The sequence below is a fragment of the Physeter macrocephalus genome, chromosome 11 (genome assembly GCF_002837175.3).
Source record: "Physeter macrocephalus isolate SW-GA chromosome 11, ASM283717v5, whole genome shotgun sequence".
Lineage (NCBI taxonomy): Eukaryota > Metazoa > Chordata > Mammalia > Artiodactyla > Physeteridae > Physeter > Physeter macrocephalus.
In genome coordinates, this window is record NC_041224.1 from 25898160 (window position 1) to 25920831 (window position 22672).

Consider the following 22672-nt stretch of genomic DNA (forward strand, 5'->3'; position numbering starts at 1 on the left):
GCTCAGCGGCCATGGCTCACGGGCCCAGCCGCTCCGCGGCATGTGGGATCCTCCCGGACCGGGGCACGAACCCGCGTCGCCTGCATGGGCAGGCGGACTCTCAACCCCTGCGCCACCAGGTAAGCCCCAATCTACCTTTTTTAACCTCACCTAGACCCTCCTCTTTCCCACTCCCACCAATCACAAGCATTCTAGAATCCACCTGAGGTTTCTGAGCCCAGTGAAAGTCTTGGGAAACGCCTTGGACCCGAAGGCAGGGGTGGGGCTGCCAGCGACTGCTGTTCTGTTGTGTTCCCTTCGCCTGCCCTCTCGGAAGAGCTGTCTCTGTTGCACTGTTCTCGGCTGGCCACACCCTCGCTGCTTGCCCTCTGCCCCTCCTCCTCCAGCCCAGCTGTTTACCCCTAACTTCTTCCCTCCTGGCTGCAACCTAATCCTGCAGCCTTCTCTGACTACCAGGAGATTGACTTGGCCTCTTCCAAGAGGTGTGGGCAAGTGTCTGCAATTGAACTTAAGGCCCCTGGGAAACTCAATAGCTACTCACCGCCATGTGCTTTCTCCTGGCTCCCCACCCAAGCAATGCACTGACACGGACCGGATGAAAGCTTCGGCTGGCAGCCACCGATATGGTTTCAAGTTCCCACCTGCTGTCATTTTGTCCTACCTGTTTGTCCAGGTGAATGCTGTCTACCTTAGAAGGTAAGATCTTGAAAACAAGAGAGCAGTTCTATGCAATTCCCTCTGTACAGTGCTTAGCCCAGAAACACAAGCAATTAGGTACTTAATAAATGCTTCCTGGTGGTAGAATACTACAGGAAATCATTTTTTAAATTATGTATTTCTTAGACTTTCTTGGACTTATCTCTTGAACTAGGTGGAAAGTGGGTGGAGTGGGGTCAGAATGGTGGTGATTATTTTTTAAAACTTTTTCCAGGGGTTGAACTTCTAATTTGCATATGCATGATTCCCTAGAGGGTCTGATTTGATGCATAGTTCTGGAAATGTAAAGCATATTTACAAAGCCAGTTCCCCAAATGAGCTGCCGTGTGCAGATCTGAACAAACATGAGTGAGATCATCCCATTCTTGGCCCCGAGTTATTGCAGTTCTGCTTTGGAGACTTGTCCCAAACCAAATAAAACACGAAGGGCAAAGAGTGTTTCCCCATTGCCATGCCCCGCCCCAGACTCTCTTGAGTCCTTAGGCAGCCAGGGCACCTTGCTTTATGTCCGATTTTTCATTTTTAAATAGAAAATTTCTACAATTTAAAGAATTGTTTAAACTTACACAATTTAAATTTTAAGTGTAACTTACTTGTTGGGGAGGGATGTGGGTGTATCATTTTATTTGAAGACTAGATAAATTAAAGGAGATATATAGGATTGGAATCAGAAAAAGCTACAGATTTTTATTTTTTGTTATCTGTTTTAGTTTAGCCAACTTCACCTTTCTAAGCTTCAGATCTCTTACAATAAGACAGGTGTAATAACATTTTAAAAAACATGTGAGTAGATTATTATACTATCTCTTACAGCTTTACGTTCTTCCTCACGAGGCGTTATCAGAATACCACCCCAACAATTGTCCTGGGCCTCTTTGGTAAGACTTAGGTCTGGGGACTGAGGCCTTCTAATCCTGGCCGGACCCAGTGACTCACTTTGTGATAGGGGGATGGTCGGTTTCCCCGTACAAGTTTCAGAGTAGTGAGATGGGAGCCCTAACAGCAGCTAGGATGCTGTCTGCCACTGTCTGCCACCCAGAGCTACTCAGATGCAAAAGTTGCTACGTAAATGCAGAATAGAAAGTGAACCCCGTGTTGAAAGGACTTGCCCCCAGACTGCATGTCACAGCTAAAAACAAGACCTCTGGACTTCCTGTCTCATGGTCTAGTGCCCGGACCAGATGTTTGGTGAGAGAGGAAGTAGAAGGGACCAGCTCCAAAACTCTGTCTGCTTTCGCCAGCTCCCAGTTGGCCTGGCATCAAGGGACTTTCCTGGCTACTATGTGAAGATGGTTTCTGCCTGGCTCCATCCATGAAAAACCTTCTGGTGAGGACCAGGGACACTGCTGCCCAGAAGCTGGATGTTGGTGGAAGCTCGTGCCATCCCCATACCCCTGTTCACACCCCTGTGTGTGTCCCCGAGGCCTGCAACTTCCTGGGCTTGTCCATCAGAGCCAGGCGCAGGGTTTGCTGGGAAGGACCCCTTTGAGGGATGGGAAGGGGCAGGGCCCCACCTGAGCCTGTTGTGAACAGAGCTGGGATAGGAAATCCAACTGGCAGAGAAGGAGAGAGAGAAGGAGAGCATGAGGGAGAGGTGTGTGCATAGTAGAGGGGATGAAAAAGAAAAAAAAAGAGGCCAGAAGACAGAAAGTGGGCTCTCTTGTCTCATTCAACTTAATTTTCATTTCAAAATTCTTTTCCTGTCTCTCTGTTCTGGGCTGTCTTGTCCACTCTGCTTCCTGATGTTCTGACTCTCAGCTTTGGTGGGTCTCGTCTGCCTGGCCCTCTGTTTGTTTCCCACTTTTGCCACATTGATCCAGGCATTTTTTCTTTTTTTTTTTTTGCCTTTTGCAGTTTCCAGAACACACTTTAGAGGCAGCACACTTCTCAGGAATTGGGTGAAAAGCTCTATTTTTATAAGAACATATTTTTCCTTCCTCCTAAAAACCCTCTCTTTTTTTTATTAATAGTTTTTTGGTTTTTTGTTTTTTTTTGGCTGCGTTGGGTTTTTGTTGCTACACGCAGGCTTCCTCTAGTTGCAGCAAGCAGGGGCTACTCTTCGTTGCGGTGCGTGGCCTTCTCATTGTGGTGGCTTCTCTTGTTGTGGAGCATGGGCTCTAGGCACGCAGGCTTCAGTAGCTGTGGCACGGGGGCTCAGTAGTTGTGGCTCATGGGCTCTAGAGTGCAGGCTCACTAGTTGTGGCGCACGGGCTTAGTTGCTTCATGGCATGTGGGAACTTCCTGGACCAGGGCTCGAACCCGTGTCCCCTGCATGGGCAGGAGGATTCTTAACCACTGTGCCACCAGGGATGCCTCTAAAAACCCTCTCTTGATCCCCCTCTGATTTCTCTCAGCCTCACGGTTCATTACCTCCTACACTGACTTCTTCTTCTTCCTCCTTTCTCCTCACTGTGAGTTGTGTTTTGATAACAGCTTTACTGAGATACAATTCACACATCTTACAATTCGCCCACTTAAAACGTACAACTCAGTGGTTTTTAGCATAGTCACAGAATTGCGCATACATCACCGCAAGCCACTGGAGATCATTTCCATCACTCCCCCAAAGAAACCCTACACCCACCAGCAGTCACTCCCTACCCACCTCCACACCCAGCCCCTGGCAACCAGTATTCTATTTTCTGTCTCTATGAATTTGCCTATTCTGGACGTGCCGTATAAATAGAATCACCATAGAGTATTGTCCTTTGTGACTGGCTTCTTGCACTTAGCCCAGTGTTTCCAAGGTTCATCCATGTAATAGCATGTGTCAATTCCTTGTTCTTCTTTATTGCTGATACCCAGAGATTTCGTGTGTCCATGTGGCATGGACAAGGCTGGGGCAAGAGTCAGATGTGATGATACGAACATGCGTTGCGAGGAAAATAATGCAAAGTGATAGATTATTGAAATACAGTGTGGAGCTTTTGCCAGAAATAGTGCTGAAATTATATTAAGGACCATCAAATAACCCTGGCAGAAGATACGACAAACCCTCCAGAATTCAAGAGGGGTCCAGTCTAGAAAATCCTTTTCGTGTACATCTCAGTGCTCCCAAACTCCCTCCTCTTGTCCCTTTCTCCCTTTTTTCCTCCAGTCTTTTTGTGCAAAGGAGCAGCATCACCCCGCTTGGAACTGCGTGCCCATGAGGTTGTACCCATACCTGGGAATTTCAGTTCCAGTCTTGGTCAAGAGGAGGGAAATGATTTCTTTCTTGGGAATTTGGAAGGGCTCAAATGAGAAAGATCAATAGGTAGGTTGAGTTGGCTTTTTAAAGGAGGAGATAAAAACGGCCCAAGATACTGATAGACAAGAGCTTGGAGACTAATTGGCCTTGAAGTGTGATGTCATAACAAGACCATGTGAGAGCCAGTAGGCACAGGAGCAGGGAGTAAATTTTGGTAGGTGTGGGTGGAGGGGATCAAGGAAATGGTGTCTTGAATTTCCTTCATTCTCCTGGCAGAGGTTGGAAAGCTTCCTGCAGCCTCCAGCATGGTTCTCATACACAGAAACAGCTGGCCACGTTTACAGTCAAGGAGTTAATGGGAACCGTAGGCTAAGAAAGGAATACAGGAGCAGGATGGGAAAGCTCTCCCCTTGCAAAAATATCTCAAAAATTATATAATAGTTAAAAAATCCATTAAATGTAAATATCACGAACTTGATTCCTGTGGCTCCAAAACATTAATATACAAAAAGAGAAAGACCATTTTAAAGCTCTGGGATGGCTGGCGTTAGGATATTTTGAGGTTGGGTTGGAAAGGAAGCAGAGAAGTCAAGGTATGATTTACCGTGTTCCACTGTCGGGTGATACGCTGCTGTGCACTCTGAAATTCTGAGACTCAAGCCCATCCCAGACAGCCCTCATCCATCTGCCATGTTCTCTAAAGGGCCAAGTGGTGCTGCTTATGCCCCTGGAGTTTTACAGAGTCCACAGCGACAGTTATTCTATTTATAATCTTCTGTGACCCCAGGACGCAGACGTGCATTCCCAGAGCTGGGCAGGAACAGATGTGCTAACCACCACCACACAGTATTCCGAATTCATTCCCTCACTCAAGTAGGGAACAAACAGGTATTAGTACTACTGCCAGCGTAGTAAGCTGGGTGCTGGAGACAGAGCCATGAATAAAATAATCATGGTCCTGGTTATGAACTGAATGTGCTCACCCTCAGTGTGGTGGTGGCGTCTCTGGGAGGTGATGAGGTCCTGAGGGTGGAGCCCTCATGTTAGGATTAGTGCCCTTATCAAAGGGACCCCAGAGAGCTCCCTCACCCCTTCCACCATGTGAGGACAACTGTCTATGAAGCGAGAAGACAACTGTCTTTGAAGAAGAAAGTGGGTCCTTACTTGCCACTGAATCTGCATGTGCCTTTAAATTAAAAAAAATTTTTTATACAGTTTTAAAGGTGACTTTCCATTTACAGTTATTACAAAATATTGGTTACATTCCCCGTGTTGTACAACACATCCTTGTGCCTTCCTTACACCCAATAGTTTATACCTTCCAATCCCTCACCCCCTCCCCACTGGTAACCACTAATTTGCTCTCTATCTGTGAGTCTGCTTCTTTTATGTTATATTCACTAGTTTGTTGTATTTTTTAGATTCCACATGTAAGTGATATCATACAGCATTTGTCTTTCTCTGTCTGACTCATTTCACTTAGCATAATATCCTTCAAGTCCATTCATGTCACTGCAAATGGCAAAACTTCATTCTTCTTTTATGGCTGAGTAGTGTTCTATTGTATATATACCACATCTTCTTTATCCATTCATCTGTTCATGGACACTTAGGTTACCTGGCAATTGTAAATAGTGCTGCTATGAACATTGGGGTGCATGTATCTTTTTGAATTAAAGTTTTTGTGTTTTTTGGATAGATACCCAGGATTGGCATTTCTGGGTCATATGGTAGTTCTATTTTTAGTTTTTTGAGAAACTTCCATACTGTTTTCCACAGTGGCTGCTCCAATTTACATTCCCACCAACAGAGTACAAGGGTTCCCTTTTCTCCACATCCTCGCCAACGTTTGTTATTTGTGTTCTTTTTGATGATAGCCATCCTGACAGTTGTGAGGTAATATCTTTTGGTTTGGATTTGCATTTCCCTGATGATTAGAGATGTTGAGCATCTTTTCATGTGCCTGTTGGCCATCTGTATTTCCTGTTTGGAAAAATGTCTGTTCAGTTCTTCTGCCCATTTTTTAATCAAGTTTTTTGGTTTTTTGATGTTGAGTTGCATGAGCTGTTTATAGATGTTGGATATTAATTCCTTATTGATCATATCATTTGCAAATATTTTCTCCCACTCAGTAGGTTGTCTTTTCATTTTGTTGATGGTTTCCTTTGCTGTGCAGAAACTTTAAAGTCTAATTAGGTCCCATTTGTTTATTTTTGCTTTTATTTCCTTTAGGAGATAGATCCATAAAAACATTGCCTTGATTTATGTCAAAGAGTGTTCTGCCTATGTTTTCCTCTAGGAGTTTGATAGTATCTGGCCTTACACTTGTCTTTTATCCACTCTGAGTTTATTTTTTTATATGGTGTTATAGAATGATCTAATTTCATTCTTTTAGATATAGCTGTCCAGTTTCCCAGCACCACTTATTGAAGAGACTATCTTTTCTCCATTGTATATTCTTGCTTCCTTTGTTGTAGATTAGTTGACCATAAGTGTGTGAGTTTATTTCTGGCCTCTCTGTCACACTGATCTATGTGTCTGCTTTTGTGCCAGTACCATATTGTTTTTATTACTGTAGCTTTATAGTATAGTCTGATGTCAGGGAGTGTGTGAATCTGCAAATGCCTTGATCTTGGGTTTCCCAGCCTCCAGAACTGTGAGAAATAAATGTCTGTTGTTTATAAGACCCCCAGTTTATGGAGGTCTGTTACAGCAGCCCGCATGAACTAAGACAGGTGTACTTACGCAGCTTTGAGTGTGTGGAAGCAACAGGCATTAAACATGTCTTTAGCTATAACTGCAGGAAGGGCTATGAAGATGCTAAAAGTGAGGGTGTATTGTAGGGAACACTCCCTGAATTGGAAGATTGCTTTCCTCCTGTGCTGAGCCAGACTGTGTTTCTGGGTCAGCTTCCTGCTGCCTGGATCTTTCTTCCTTTACAATGAGTTCCCAGCCCTCTTGCAAATGAACTTCTCTCAGGCCACCCCAACATCTTCTGAGACTTGCCTAGGTATATCCTACCTCAGGACATGGTTACAGTCTGAACTCAAGCTGAGGTCCCTGTTGTGTATGTGAACTTTAAAAGTTTTCTGTTTCTTTTTTTAAATTGTGGTTAAAAAATGCATGACATGAAAGTTACCATCTTAACCATTTTTACATGTAGGTTCAGTAGCATTAAGTACCTTCATATCATTGTTCAACTATCACCACCATCCATCTCCAGAACTTTTCCATCTTTCTGAGTGGAAACTCTGTGCCCATTAAACAAAACTCCATACTTCCCTTTCCCCCAGCCCCTGGCAACACCATTCTACTGTCTGTCTCTATGCATTTGACTATGCTAAGAACCTCATATAGTGAAATCATATAGTATTTTCTTTTTGTGTCTGGCTTATTTCACTTAGCATATTGTTTTCAAGGTTCATCCATGTTGTAGTGTGTGTCAGAAGTGTGTGTGTGTGAGTGTGTGTGTGTAATTCTAGGTATTATTGATGCCCCATTCCCACTATGTTGTCAGGGTCCCCTGACATGGTTTTGGATATGGACATGGATACCGAGCAAAATTTAATAAAGGAGCTATTTATAAGGGTGTGGGTTAAAGGAAACCACCAAGGGGTGGTGAAGCCCCCCCCCCCCGCCAGAGTTAACAACCACTGGGGGATGTTACCACTCCAAGGCCTGAAGGGCAATGGGGGTTATGATTACCAGAACCTGGAGAGACTATTGTAGCTGGAGACAGGGCCACCAGTCAGGAGCTGAAGACTTGGGGAGAAGGGAGAATAGACCCCCACTTCCCTCATCCCCCACCCCCCAATCTTCTTCCTGTGCTTTACACTACCCAACCCAACCAGGAGCCGGAGGGTAAGACTGGCCTTCCCAGGCACAGAGCATGGGGGGCAAGGATGGAGACTGGACCTAGAGGAGCAAACAGTATATCCAGCCTACCACCTTCTACAAGGAGTTAAGTGTGGGGTGAAAGGGGAGGCAAGATGAGAAGCTAGGAACAGGAGTGGGCTGAGTTCCTCTAAAAGAGAAAGGGTGTGGGAGATACTCAGGGGGGAAAACAGATCTGAAAGGAGAGAGAAAGAGCTGGAGAGAGAAAATGAAGAGAAAGTAGAGAGATTTGACAGTTCCAATGAGAGACACTGGGAAGAAACCTTAGGAAGAAGAGATGTCCAAAGGGGATTTACTGTGTGAAGACCTAAAACTCCCCTTTCAGTGTTTCAAGGGATCTTTAGTAAAGATCACTTTATTTTTAAGGCTTTTGTAGAATTTTGAATGTGACACTAAGTTGGACCAGAGTTAGGAACAAGAAAGACCAGATTTACTTGGCATGGAAGGCAGAATAATGGGCCCCCAAAATGTCTGCATCCCAATCCCCAGAGCTCATAAATATGTTAGGTCACATGGAAATGGGAATTGTTTGCAGACAGAATTAAGGTTGCTAATCATCTGACTTTGAAATAAGATTATCCTGGGTGGGGCCAGTGTAATCATGAGATCTTAACTAGGGAAGAGGAAGGCAGAGGAGTCAGTGTCAGAATGACATGATGTGAGAAAGTCTTGATTGGCCATCACTGGCTTTGAAGATAGAAGGAAGCCACAAACCAGGGAACGCGGCAGCCTCTGGCAGCTGGAAAAGCCCTTCCAACAACCTGACCTCCAGAACTGTAAGATAGTATATTTGTGCTATTTAAGCCACTGTGTTTGTGGTAATTTTTTTACAGCAGCAATAGGAAACTAATACACTTGGGTTTTATGGGTGTGGCGTACAGGTAGCTAAATTTTGGATTGAAAACGTGAAGCTGCTTATAATTACCGTAAATACTGTATGTAAATTTATAGCTATGAATTTTACTGATAAGAGCTCTGATTAAACTCCTTAACTTCCTCACAGCAGGTGAAAACACGCTAGCTAAAGTAGGACTTGTCCTTTATACTTGCTTTCAGTGCTGTAGTAGTTGTATGGTTCTTTTAATCTTGGTTCTTGTGTAGCTGCTCTCATCCTGATTCCTTGACCAGTGGAGTGTCTGGATTCTCACTTTGTGGCTTCCTTGGTCTCCTTTGAGAGACCAGTGCTGTGCCCACTTCTGAGCCCCCACAGTCTGTTTTTAGGGTTCTCCATACAGGTGGTTTAATGTCCAATCTGTCATGCAAAGGTTTTGCTCTTCTTTGTAGCCTCCTTGTTGCTGGCATGAGCTTTCACTTCAATCTTGTTGGACACACAAACACAGCAGACGTGTGGTGGGAAGGTTTAAAAGACCAGCTTTCTGGTGATGACAATACCCACAGAATAAACCCTCCACTCTCAGGCACCTGCAACAGATAAGCTTCTCTATGTCAGCATTTCCACAGCTGAAAGAGGTACTTTCAGGCATTGCTGGCAAGAGTTCAAAGCCGCTTAACAACTAAGGAGGAGGACTTAAAATATTTAATAAAACAACATCAGTGGGTCTCACCGAATTGAAATCAGGGTGTCAGAAGGGCTGCATTCTCTTTGATCCAGCAATTCAGCTTAGATTAATTTATTCTGAAGAAACAACCCCCAAAATGAAAAACAACATATGAAAAAGGTTATTGATTGTGGAATTTCTTATAATAGCAAAACATTGAAAGCACAACCAAAGTTCTTGTCCATAAGAGACTGGTTGAATCCATCATGGAACAGTCAAGTCATGGAATATTATACAGCCATAAAAAAGAATGACTGAATCACTATGAACTGATGTGTGAGGATTTCCAAGCTATATTATTAAGTGAAAAAAGCAATGTTGAAAAGAATATATAAAGCACATTACCATTTGTGTAAAAAAAGGTTGCAGGGGGATGAGAATGTGTGTGCGTGCATGCTTGTTTTTACAAGAATCACAGAAAAGGTAAACCAGAAATAAATGAAAATGATTACCTATAGGGCGTAGATGTGAATGGAGTGGAAGGAATATGGATGAGAGTGATAGTTTTCACTTCTCTGAGTGTACCTTTTTAGGCAGTTTTGAATTCTGAATCATGTAAAGGTTTTAAGTATTAAAAAATTACATTAAATCTAAGAGGAGTTAAAAGAAAGAAACCTTGGGGCTTCCCTGGTGGCGCAGTGGTTGCGCGTCCGCCTGCCGATGCAGGGGAACCGGGTTCGCGCCCCGGTCTGGGAGGATCCCACATGCCGCGGAGCGGCTGGGCCCGTGAGCCATGGCCGCTGAGCCTGCGCGTCCGGAGCCTGTGCTCCGCGACGGGAGAGGCCACAGCAGAGGGAGGCCCGCATACCACAAAAAAAAAAAAAAAAGAAAGAAACCCTGAAGTTGAATGCAAACAGAAACAAAGGAATGTATGTGGTTAGCAAATTGATGGCATAACAACACAGAGATAAGAACTACATGTAACTTTTAAACCCTGTGCTTTTGACTAGTGGGATATATTCTAAGGGGAAAAAATCGGCAGGAGGCTTATGAATTAGGCTAGTAATTGAGACTAATATTAAGGTCATCGTGCAAACCTCTCTTGTGTATGTTGTAGGATACAGCAAATGAGTGAATATATTAACTGTGTGTGGGTGACCTAAGGCCCTCACTGTAGCAGGGGGAAGGTAATATAGAATGGAGGTAAATATGGAATGGTAATATGATCCTGCAATGAGAAATGGGGTATCACAATGAATTCATGATGTTCCAGTTCTATCCACTGTTAAAGACAAAGTGGGACATTAGTTAAAGCTGTGAAAACATATTTTATTCAGTAACTAGTGACAGTAGGGAAAAGAACTGAGCTCTGTTCTGATTTGCACCGAGTGACTGAGTGTTTTAACGGGAGAAGGAAGGAGTCAGGAGCGGGAGAGAGCAGGGCTCAAGTAAGTGATTACCCTGGGTCGGTCAGTGTAGATGTGATTAGGTCAGCTGTGTCTGTTAGCTGGCACTCACAGAAGTGAGAATTCTTCACCCCACGGAGATTAGGAAACAGAGGTACCTATACTTCTTGATGATTACATTTCAAAGGAATGGCTTTTAGGGCCTTGAAAATGACACTCTTGGGTTGTAGGAGATACATACACATCTCAAAGGGACAGAGTAAAGATTCACAACTGTAGGCAATTTTTAGTGAATGCACTAAGAAAAGCTGGTGAGGGGCCTGTCCTCAGGTGTTGGCTGGAACAAACAGTAAATTCTCCTGGCACTGTTGAGTTTTCCAGGCGGGTGTTGAAGGGAGGGGCTGGCGTTATCCTACGGACATGGCCTTATGCTGCTTGAAGCCATCCTAGAGTTTAGTTGTCTCTTGGTGCGGAGGTTTGGATGGAGTTGTTACATGCAGTTCTCACCATTGAACGTGCCTTGAAGCAGTGACACCCCAGGACCAATAGACACAGTAGTACTCAGATCTTGGTTTCTAAATACCATTTCCCTCTAAAAGGAACAAGCCTCCTTGAATAAATTGTCTGACTATGAATCAGGGACAGGGAAGCTATAATGTGTTAGGAATGTCTTCTTGTGCCAGAAATCAATGGGTGGGACCAGCTACATAATTTGCAGGGCCCAGTGCAAAATGAAAATGCAGGGCCTCCTGTTGAAAAACTACTAAGAATGTCAAGAGAGCAACATCATAGCAGTGAACCACATAGAAGGCTTTGTAAGAGCAGGGTCACAGGCCCACGAAGCCGGCCCTATTAATGGAAGGTGTGTTAAAAGTTCAGAAGAGCCAGCTTGAAGGGGCTCTTGCTGGTGAATTTTGGGACAATTTGAACACCAAAAAAAAAAGAATAGTAATAACAATGGATTATAAAACACAGAATTAAAAAAGAACCAATTGGGACTTCCCTGGTGGTGCAGTGGTTAAGAATCCGCCTGCCAAGGCAGGGGACACCAGTTCCTGGTGAATTTTGGGACAATTTGAACACCAAAAAAAAAAGAATAGTAATAACAATGGATTATAAAACACAGAATTAAAAAAGAACCAATTGGGACTTCCCTGGTGGTGCAGTGGTTAAGAATCCGCCTGCCAAGGCAGGGGACACCAGTTCAAGGCCCGGTTCGGGAAGATCCCACATGCCACGGAGCAACTAAGCCCATGTGCCACAACTACTGAAGCCTGCACTCTAGAGCCCATGCTCCGCAACAAGAGAAGCCACGGCAATGAGAAGCCCACACACCACAACAAAGAGTAGCTCCTGCTCGCCGCAACGAGAGAAAGCCCACACGCAGCAAAGAAGACCCAACAAAGCCAAATAAATAAATAAAAGAAAGAAAGAAAGAAAGAAATTTATAAAAAAAAACAACAACCCATGAATTTATAGTGATACTTAAAAAGAGTATCACTATACTCCCTTGCACAGAAGGGAAAGCTTTATGAGGAATGGCAGCCAATAAATGTAGACAGAATAATATAATTAGAAAATTTACCATTTTTACCACCACCAATGTAATAATGATACTAAAACATTGGGTTAAAGATTGTTGGGAAACAGGATATTCACACAATTTATAAAGTCTCCCCTTATCACCCAGTAGATTACTTATTAATTACAAATGGGAAAAGATGCCTCTGTGATAGAGAGATCTGACAGAAACCATCTTACCCAAGTGATCAGCTTAGCATGAGCGATAATGAGACAGTGTTATCATGCATCTCTCAATGTGATGCAATGAAAAGTACATGTGTAGTATTTTGCTCAAAATGTTTAACCTGAATCTAAGCATGAAGAAACAAACAAATATGGACTGTGGGACATTCTACAAGGCAACTGGCCTAAGCCCTTAAAAAAAATGTCGTGAAAGAAAAAATGTCAGGGGGAGCTGTTGTAGATAAAAGGAGGGTAAAGAGACATGAGAACCAAGTGAATTGTATGACCATTGATTGTCCTAGATTGAAAAAGAGCTATGGGAGACATTTAGGGAACAACTCTGGAAACTGGGATTTTGGACTGTAGATAATACTATTGTATTTACTATGTTAAATTTCTTGAGTGTGATGATGGTGTTGGTTATGGAGGAGAATGTCTTTATTTTTAGAAGATACATGCAAAAGACTTAATGCCCCAGTGTCTGCAACTTATTTGCAAACAAAAGAGAGAGAGAAAGGGAAAGAGGAAGAGGGAGTGGGAGGGAGAGGGCAAATGTGACAAAATGTTAACGACTGTTTGAATCTGGGTGATGAGTATACAGCTATTCTTATACTATTCTTTCACTTTGCTATAGGAGAGATATTTTTAAAATGAAAATTTGGGGGGAAAGTTTTCCTAGCTAAAGTCATCTCTCTAGGAGGAACACAGTAGTAGCACATCAAGGGCAGAAAGCCTCTCTAGGTTGGTTGGCAGGACCCCTGACGCAGCAGACATGCCATCTGGCACTTCAGCATCATTCCCGTGTCTCCCAATCTGTGTGCCCAGCATAGTGATGGTGAGCAGAGCAGAGCTGACAGCAGACAGTGGTGTGAGATGGGCACCTGTTCCCAGTTGCGGGCTAACAAGAACCAAGGCCAGACTGTTAGACCAGCTAGTCAAGGGCTGAGGTTCCTTCTGTGCCGTGAGAAAGCAGGAAGTCTAGTGCCAGTTCAGGCTCGGACAACTTCTTTGGATCTTATTTGAAAATTGGGGAAAATATACCCTCTTATTTATGCAACAGAGATCAAATAAGATCTTGTACGAGACAAAACAGTCTTCATAGATTTTCTTATTATCTTATTTTGTAGATTATCTCATTTTATTTTATAGATTTTAATTCTGGAAATATAGATAGCTTTTTTTCACATATGAGCTGTTACAGATGTACTTGCTGTTTGTAGTTCTATTAAAGTTTGTGTCCTATATGTGCAGAATTTATGACCATTCTATTTTATACGATTCCCATCAAAAAAAGAAAAAAAAGCGGTGCATCTAGAAGGGTCTCTACTGCGTTATTGAGTCCTCCTAACTATTCAGGAGTCAGAAGCAGAGGACTTCTTTTCTGACTGGGGTTCACTGAGAACAGATTGCATATTTCAAACTTGTTTTTCTTTCACTACCAGTATCCTTTCAGGACTGAGTGCAGTAGGACACATGTCACATCATGACGTGCTTTCTAGGTGAATCAGCCTAATGGACAGTAAGGAATATTCCTGAAAGCCATTCCTGCACCAGGGTGGCTAGCAACAAGCGTACACCCAAGTGACTGTGAACCACATGGATATATCCCGCCAAACCCAATAAAATGCATCCCTAACTCAACTTCCCTTTGGCTAGAATCCAAAATGCCATAGCCATGCCAGTGGTATCTGTGCGAGGGGAAGGAGGATGGAGAGAAAATCCAAGAGGAAAGAGACAATGGTTTTAATTGATTACAATTAAAATATCTTACTTTAAAAAAAAAAAGGAGAGAAAAGGAGAGGCAGAGACAGGGAGAGGGACAGACAGGGAGAATCTCTTCCTGTTACATTAAACAGGAAATAGAGAGGTCCACTGGGCAGTCAGAAATGTGGGTTTGAAGAGATGATGGATGGTAATGTAGAGATTAGGGATGTCATTTCACAATCATAACTACATCAGTGGATGAATCCCCCCAAATGAAAGAAAAGAGGACAGAGGACAGAATCTTGGGTAATGCCTATATTTCACTGTGAGGTAGGGGAGATGGCTATAAAATGAGATGGCTATAAAATCTTAGACCAAGACATTGATTACAGCCCGGATATGAAGAATGAACACAATCAGGTTGATTTGGGTTTTTGACATTCATAACAGAAAGATAATACATACATTTTTGATAATACATACATTTAAATATTTAAAACCAGCTATAAACCTATCTTTATAGCTCTTATACAATTATAAAATCAAAACATATTAAGTACTAACAAAACTACAAAACTCATAAAATAGAAATTGACATTCAGTATGACAGATGGTACTGTTTTGCTGATATAAAATCACTGCTATTGACGTTAATAGTAGAAAATCTATTTATATGGTTGAGATTTCACTTGCTGGTTTGGTTATTTGGATTTTGAGCATATTTCCCATCCTTTGAGTAATTGTCATGATCTCTGGTGATATTTTTCCTTGTGGACAGAATTTATTTTATATCCCCTAGCCATTGTTTAGAAGAGACCGTCTAATGGTGCATCTCAAATATGATGGCAAAAATATCAGTTAACAAAGTTTATTCACGGATTGTTCACTGTACCCACTAATGATCTGTTGTAAGCTGGTGTGTGTTTTCATCATGGACTTCTTACTCTAAATCACTTGCAGTGTGAGCGTGGAGCTGAACTCTGGGACACACTCTTTTGAGTTCTGTATGCTTATACCACCATGTGTATTTTGATGACTTAATTCTCCCACCATTTTTCCCCAATCAAACTACTACAATACTTTCATCTCTATAGCGTGGCTTCCGATGGCCTCCAAATACTTCACCATATAAAGAAAAGAACTAAAAATATATAATCAATTAAAATTGGGTGGTGGAGGGAAGCAAGGGAGTGGGGAGAAAGGAGAGAGATACTAATTCACCATTGCTCAAAATAAGGTGTTAATACTGTCAAAAGAATGTTCATACCAACGTCTCCACATCAAAGCCTTTATGGGAGTCAGTGTACCAGGAGCCTGGGAGTGGGAGTTAGACAACTCTGAATCTGGTGATGCTCTTACCAGCTTTGACATTGGGAAGTTACTCAATCACTTGGTTTTCTCATCTGTAGAGAAGTGTTATGATGATTAAATGAGGTCATGTAGCTAAAATGCCTAAAACTGCCTGATCCACAGTTGGTGTTCAGTAATAGTAGTTATTATCAGTTTTTGACGCTTAACAGGGCTAGGATAAATGTGGAACTTAAAATGCTGGTAGATTAGGTAAGTAAGGCTCAGAAGTCTGATAGGTCTGGACCTACCAAGCTAACGGCGGGCGTTGGCTCTTAGAACTATTTAGAGTCTGTATCTAGGTTATTGCTGGTTCTACATGTTTACAATGTGATGTCCTGCTGTATTTGTGTCAAGTTAGTGCACCTGTCCCCCAACTGTCCAAAAACCCAGCGTCACTTACTCATCACATCTTTTTGTAAATTTCATTATCAATTTGGGGAAAGGCTTTGGTACACTGTCCATTCCTGGGGGTTAAAATGATTATTTCCTTCATTTTTGAGGATGATAATTCTTTTGGTTTTCTTTGGAGCTTCTCCTTTTAGTCTTTCTTAAAGAACTAATTTCTGTTCTTTTTCATTGCTGTTGTTAGTCTGAAGAATTCAGTCCTAATCACTGCAGGAGCAGAGTTTAAGTTCAAGCAGACCTAGTTCCATCCTGGCTGTCACTTAGCTATTGCCTGATCTTTTTGAGCATGAGTTTCCTCTGCTGGCAGATGAGGAACAATAATGCTCACCTCCTGGATTGTTAGGAGGATTAAATGAGAAATGGCTCTGAAACCCTGGACATATCATCACTGTTCACATCTTCCCAACTTCTCCCACCTCAGTTAAAGAGCTCTTTGCAAGATTAGCAGTTCTTTGGCATACAAAGTATTTAGTTCCTGTTTGGAAAATATTAAAAACTATAGCACCAGGCTGAGTCTTAACCACACTTGAGAAAAATTGGAGAGGAGTTTTAAATTGGAAGCTTACTTTATTCAGGATGAAGAAATACTGAAATCAATGGGGAAAAAATCTGCTGTTAACTTAAATACATGATTATTATCATAATTTCTTTTTTTTTTTTAACTGAGAAGTACAGCTAAAACACAAATGATTTCCAAAGATTATCTGCAAATGCATTTAGTGCGAGGCAGTGTGGTGCAGAGGTGCTGCTAACGAGCTCTGCTAATGAGCTCTACAGTCTCCGCAAGTCACCCCTTCTCTCTCGCCTCAGTTTCCTCACCATAAAATGGGGTGATTGTGCTTAACTGGGGGAGGGGAGGGAGGTTGAGGGGATGTGTGGGATGCCTCTGCTCTCACAGTGGTGATAGATATATGGTAGCCATCTTCCCAGAGGGCCCCCAATGACCCCTAATTCTGGGATTCCCACCGCTGTAGACCCCTCCTCCCCAATATTGCATCAAGGTTGGTCTGTGTGACCCACAGAAGGCTTCAAAAGTGAGGGCCAGCCGTTCGAGATAAGGTTAGAAAAGGCACCGCAGCTTCCCTCTTGGGCTCCTTCTCCCACACCTCCCCGTCCCTTTCTCTCTGTTTCTCTCTCTCTCCCTCTCCTCCTCCTTTTCTCTGTCTCTCTCTCTCTCACCACTTGCTCTGTGGAAAGCCCTGCTGTGAGCAGCCCTGTGGAGAGGCCACATGATGAGGAACTGAAGCCTTCTGCAAACCAGCCAGATGCATGAACTTGGAAGCCAGCCCTCCAGACCCAGTCAGGTCTCAGATGACTGCAGCCCCAGTTCATACCTTGATGGCAGGCTCATGAGAGACCCTGAGCCTGGACCATCCAGCTAAGTTGCTCCCAGATTCTTGACCTACAGAAACTATGAGATAATAAGTGGTTATTGTTTTAGGATGCTAAGTTGGGAATAATTTGTTTTGCAGCAATTGATAACTAATACAGGATGCTAGTGGCTTTTAATTAGCAGAGTCAGGATGCTAAGCATCCTGCAGTCTGTGGGACAGTCCTGCTCCCAAGATTCATGTATTGGAACCTAATCCCCAATGTGATGGTATTTGGAGGTGGGGCCTTTGGAATGTGATTAGCTCATGAGGGTGGAGCCCTCCATAAGTGGAATTAGTGCCCTTAAAAAGGGACCCCAGAGAGCTCCCTCACTCCTCCTGCCATGTGAGGACACAGGGAGAAGACAGCTGTCTATGAACCAGGAAGTTGGCCTTCACCAGACACTGAATCTGCCAGTGCCTTGATCTTGGACTTCCCAGCCTCCATAGCTGTGAGAAATAATTGTTTAGCGTTTAAGTCACACAGTCTATGGTATTTTTGTTAAAGCAACATTAATGGACTTAGACATACCCCCACTGTGGAGATCAGACCTCTCCCAACATTGGCATGATCTCTCCCAGCTTGAAATATGTATGATTGTCTTTTGCAAGTTAAAAGCGTAAGGTCAAAAAGAAAAGGTGTCCATAAATTGCTATCTAATTCTATGCACATTGAAATTCAGGTATCCAATAGCCCAATGATTCTTCTTTGAATCTATCCTGCAGAAATCCTGGCAGATGTGCACAAAATTATGTACAAGGATGTCTCTTGCCCCTTTGTTTGCAATACCCAGACACTGCAAATAACCTGAATGTCCACCAATAGAAGATTAGTCAAATAAGTTGTAGTACATCTGAAATATTACACAACTCCTAACAAAAATGAAGTCAGTCTATATATAATGGCATAAAATGAACTCTAAAGTGTATTGTTAAATGAAAATCTAAATCACAGAATAATATAAATGGTATACTGTTCAGGTTTTAAAAACAGTATGCTGTGTGTGTGTGTGCACATGTATGTAAATGCATGTAAATAGATAAGATATGGACTGATTCACCTCAAACTCTTATCAGTAAATTTCTATGCGGGAAGGAGCTGTGTGAAGTGGAACTTTGACTTTTGTTCTCCAAAACACTGTTCTGTTTGAGTTTTTTACAAAAAACATTACTTTTGTGATTATAGAAGGTTCTGAATTATTATATTCAGTGATATTGGTAATGTCCTGTGTACTTTGGGTGCCACTGAGGTTGGCAGTGTAACAGAAATGGGGACATTGGCGTGGAGCGTATTTCACATCTCAGCCCCCTCAGCCCTGTGAACTCCGCAGTCCCCAAAGGACCCATCACCAGCTGGTCTGGAAACATTGGAAGCAGCTCCAAGTCCAGAGATGGAATTGGGGACACTTAAACTCAGAACATCCTGGAGACCCTCAGTTTCCCTTTGGCTCCTATAAAATGGAAGCTGTGCTTCCTCCATCATTTCCGATTTCAAAGTGGTGTCAAAGATCTCAAGTAAGAAGTGTGACTTTATATAGGTTGGACTGGAATGCATCTACTCCTTTGCTCACAGTGCACTTCCCCTTGTTCATTGACTGGCTGCATTCTTACCTCTGCAGGTCTTTGCCAGATAAAACACATGCTAATAGAGTGGACCTCACTCGTTATCAACCAGCGAAAGCTTGGTGTTATGTATCCAGAGTCCAAAAAGGTACAAACAATGAGATGAAAATGAGAGTAATAAATATGACTAAGGAAACTGAAAGTTTGATTTATCTGTGAAGATAAAACAGTAAAGATAAACAGTACAGGGACTTTCCTGGCAGTCCAACGGTTAAGACTCTGCACTCCCAATGCAGCGGGTGCAGGTTCAATCCCTGGTCAGGGAACTAAGAGCCCACATGCCATGTGGCGTGGCCAAAAAGTAAAGGAAAAAAAAAGATAAACAGTACAGACATCTCAGCCAATGATAAATAAGATCCAAAGACAAGAGATAGGGAAACATCAAAAGAAAAAAAAAAGAGAGTGAAAAGAAGTACATTTTTAAAGACTTGGTTGATCATTGCTTGACCACCACCACCACCACCACCAATTTATTTATTTATTTATTTATTTATTTATTTATTTATTTATGGCTGCGTTGGGTCTTCGTTGCTGCACGTGGGCTTTCTCTAGCTGCGGCAAGTGGGGGCTACTATTCGTTGCGGTGCACAGGCTTCTCATTGTGGTGGCTTCTCGTTTCGGAGCACGGGCTCTAGGCGCGTGGGCTTCAGTAGTTATGGCACCCGGCTCAGTAGCTGTGGCTCGTGGGCTCTAGAGCTCAGGCTCAGTAGTTGTGGCACATGGGCTTAGTTGCTCCGCGGCATGTGAGATCTTTCCCGACCAGGGATTGAGCCCGTGTTCTCTGTGTTGGCAGGCGGATTCTTAACCACTGCGCCACCAGGGAAGCCCCTTGACCACCATCATAGGAAAATAGAAAATCGCATAGTCTGGGTTGAACAAAAACTCAAAGGACTCCCCAGATGCCCTTTTCCCTGGGGTTTGTTACAAACAATACTTGTTCAAGACCTGTAGAGCCAAAGATGTTGTTTTTCCCCACAATCCACAAACCCCTTACTCAGGACAGGAAATGTACATTCAGTGAATGACTATGTCAAAAACACAATAAAAGAATGGGAAAACCTTACTTTTTTCCTTCGTATGGAATTGAATTGTTGGAAGGAAGCCAAGGAAATGACACATCTCACCTCTGTTTCTGGCTAAACAACCATTTAATCATTGATAGTTCTTAATCAAATTGGGGTCTTAGATACTGTAGGTTAATGAATTGATTTTCCAGCAACCAATTTTAATTTTTTCGTATTTCCATGAGGAAATGAGATACGGTACCTTTATGTAGATTATAAATCTATACTACTTTTTAAATGAAAACTAGTGGAAAATTATCCTTTGTACCATCTGCCTGAGTGGTAGTTTGGTTACTTGCATGTACAGGCTTGTGTTGATTTTTAATATCTTTATTTAAGTAGCTTCTCTCCAACCAAGTCAAGGCAGAGAATAAATCTTTTATTTCCTTCATGTTTTTCTGAATATACTTGACTTTTCACTTCACCTCCCAGAGTCTTAGTTTCCTCATCTGTACAAGTAAGAAAGTGGTCAATAAAAGGCTGTAAAGTGTAAACTGTATTAAGGAAAAATTCTATGGGAAAGGAAATGTGATATTAAAGGGGGAAGGAAACCATATAAAATGCCATCTGTTAAAAAAGAGGTTGTTCAAATATTTTAAAATATGATGATAGTGGGTTATAACAAATCACCATGCTTCGTAGATTCCATTAGATTTATTTAGAAGAATCATATAGCAGTTTCATTTGAAAATATTCATATTTACACCGTATTAGAAAACTCATTCTTGCAACTATTCAGACTTAAGATAACATTTTTTAATATGCCAACTTAAAAAGGTACAGGGAGAGTGTATGATCTTTCAAAGTACTTTTAGGAAAAAAAAAGGAAAAAAAACCACATTGATTTAGGAATGCGCTGAACAAAGAGGACTAAGAAAGAATAGTCAGAGAGAAAGAAAACAGCTCAGTGAGCGCGTTCACAAAATTCAAAGGAGGAGAGACTTTGGAGGAGGGAGATGGTTCTAGGCCTCAGAGAGCTGAAGCAAGGCAAGTGCCACGAGATAATCTACCGAGGCTTCAGTTCATGAGAATACAGATCCGTGGGAGACAGTTCACCCTTCCCCTGCCCAAGGGGGATTTTGAGTTCGGACATCAAGGATTCCCTTGTCCCCTGAGGGGCTCACAAGGAGTTGAATTGTTTGAGAGCAGAGGAAGCCTCCAAGGATACTGCAAAATTGAGAGCGGACTATTTAGTGAGGACAGTGTCCTAAGGGATTGGGAGTGAATTGAAGCCCGTGGACTCTCAGAGCAGTGGGGCCCAAGGCCTTCCCCCTTAGGAAGCCGGGGCATGTGGCAGGTGCAGTGTCCACCTAGGGGGGAACGAGGTTATCTAGTCTAGATAGCACCCCCTGTGCCCGGCTTAGAACAGAAGCAGGGGGGCTGTTCATCCCCGATGGAAGCGTAGGGGATGGGCGAGAAGCAGGTCACTCCAGACTCTTGGGAACCAAAGATCCCACCCCCAGTGTTGTGTGCTGTCTGAAACCCTCTGGAATCTTGCATGACCCAGGCCCCGGGAAGGGAAACCCAATAATGGCAGAGATTGGATTTCTTCCCTACCTAGTGGGAAAGGGAGCTTAGAAACAGATTAATTTTTAGAGGGGGGAAAACATATAAATAGAACATTTCTTTAAGTCTGTGTGTCGTTGCATATTCAAAGCCTCTCCATAAGGACTGAAAAGTATTTGGTTGCATCTGACAGCTAGGAGGTAGGTCATGGGTGCAGTTTCAGCAGAGTGTGGGGCAAGATCTAGATTTTATGGAATGAAGAATGAGTGGGAGGTGAGGAAGTGGAGGAAACACATGCAGACTGCTATTCCTAGAAACTTGGCTATGAATAGAAAGTGAGATGAAGGGTGCAAGCTTGAGAGGATGCAGAGGAGAGGATTCTGCTGTGAGGCCCTGACAGGAGCTTTGGAACATCGTTCTAGCTGACTGTGGTCCTCCTGTCCAGCTTCCCCAGGCATCTTTTTGTTATTTCCTTGGTATTTATAAAGCAATGTATTATCATAATAAAGGTATTTAACAACGAGGTCCTACTGCATAGCCCAGGGAACTATATTCACTATCCTGTGATAAACCATAATGGAAAAGAAAATGAAAAAGAATGTATATATATGTATAACTGAATCACTTTGCTGTACAGCAGAAGTTAATGCAACATTTTAAATCAACTATACTTCAACAAAATGAATTTTAAAAAATTCTAAGGAAAATAGTGGCAGACCAAATTCAATAATAATAATAAAGGTATTTATTGTAAGGTCAAGTGAGCCGCTTCAATAAATGAACTCCCAAGTCTCAGTGGCTTAACACAATAAGGTTTTGTTTCTCATGAAGTCAAAACCTAATTGAGTATTCCTACTGGGACCCAAGCTCAGTAGTTGTGTCACATGGGCTCGATCCATGTCATCTTCCATGCGTGGCTTCCAGAGTTGCTCTGGAAAGGGAAAATAGAATAGAGAATTGCCTGTGGGAGGTTTCTGTGGGCCACAGCTGGAGGGAATGAACATCACCTCTGCACACTTTGAGGAGAGTGCATTTATGTGACCACAGGTAACTGCAGAGTGGCTGGAAATGGAATGTGAATCCATGAAGAGGCAAGGCTGATGAACGTGCACTAGTCTCCACCACGTTATTTACCCACTTACTACTATGACCCACTTAGCCTGTATCTTAGCCTCTCAGGACCCAACCCTCAGGTGAGCCT

General features: G+C 42.7%; 1 protein-coding gene across 1 annotated transcript in view; it reads left to right on the forward strand.

Annotated features, from left to right (window-relative positions):
* Positions 1–610: 610 nt before the first annotated feature.
* USP6NL (USP6 N-terminal like) overlaps positions 611–22672 on the forward strand; it is a 217589-nt gene continuing 195527 nt past the window's right edge. Inside the window, exon 1 of the mRNA XM_055087833.1 lies at positions 611–696. The gene's annotated coding sequence lies outside the window, so the exon portion shown is untranslated. The remainder of the gene's footprint in view (positions 697–22672) is intronic.